Source organism: Ruditapes philippinarum, unplaced genomic scaffold (genome assembly GCF_026571515.1).
Source record: "Ruditapes philippinarum isolate M1 unplaced genomic scaffold, ASM2657151v2 ctg1073_1_1_1_1, whole genome shotgun sequence".
Taxonomy (NCBI): Eukaryota; Metazoa; Mollusca; class Bivalvia; order Venerida; family Veneridae; genus Ruditapes; species Ruditapes philippinarum.
The window spans coordinates 118,025-119,249 of NW_026862742.1; positions in this window are offsets into that span (position 1 = coordinate 118,025).

Genomic DNA, 1,225 nt, shown 5'->3' on the forward strand with positions numbered 1-1,225 from the left:
AGAATAATTTCTGTACTTATTTTTAAACCCGTGATTCATCCGGTTTGAGGGAAGATCCCGATACCCGGGACCAAGAATAAAGGAACTGAAATAACCTTTGATCGGTAGACAGACGTTTTACTATTAGGACGGTTCACACCAAGACGTTTCACTCCCAAATGGGAGTGAAATGTCTTGATTATTCTGATGCTTGTGATATACTAAAATATACCTTAAATTTAATTAAATGAATTAAAAAACTTAAAGGGGATTTCACTTTGTCTCAGTACTTTAAGTTTGTATTTCATAATTGTTAAAGTTTATTTAGTTATTTTACTTGATTGGAGAGATCTTTGCAAATCATTTAATATAATTTATTTATATTTCATTATCTGATTAAATATATTATTTTACTTTTGTTATATATTTAATACAAAACTTTTTGAGAAGTTTCTGTTTCCAAGGCCTTTGTTATATGTGGTTGTTCATGTTGTCTGGAAAAAAAATTAATGGGCCAATAAACAACTGATTAGTAAACTGTTGATGCTGAAGTATAGTGTTTATACAACTGATTTAATAGTGATGTCAAACTGTTTATAAAACTAATTAGGTGATAAGATTACTGTTAACACCACAATTACACAAGTTTGTTTAAAGGCTTCTGTTTAATAAATTGATAAAGAAATGATTTAAAAGAATAATTAATTTTATACACATTTTTATTACTTTAAAAATATTATTTCAATAAAAATAATTACGAATACGAATACAAACTTTATTCAGCATAAAACATAGTACAATGTTTATAGCCACAGAAATACAAATAAACATATACATACAATGAGAAACAAAACAATTTTCCGGAGATTATATAAATATTTGCCAGAAAAATAAACAATTCTAGATTTTCATACAACCTAAGTTTCTATGTGTCGTCCATATTGTTATATGGTTATGTGTGATCAAGAAATACGTTTCTGATTTGCAAAATACAAAAATTTAGACAATGCCAACAATGAAACAATAAAAATAATTGATATCAAATTAATGACATTATTTCCATGTGTGGCTTATTTTCTATGAAAGTGCTAATGAAAATATTATTCTTAAGGATAGTATATCTTAAAGTATAATTTATATTAAATATTGCTTTACAATAATTATGTGTTTTGTGATACATAACCAACCATATCTTTACCATAACAAAAACATTTTTAAATGCAACAAAAATGAAAAAAACAAGTAT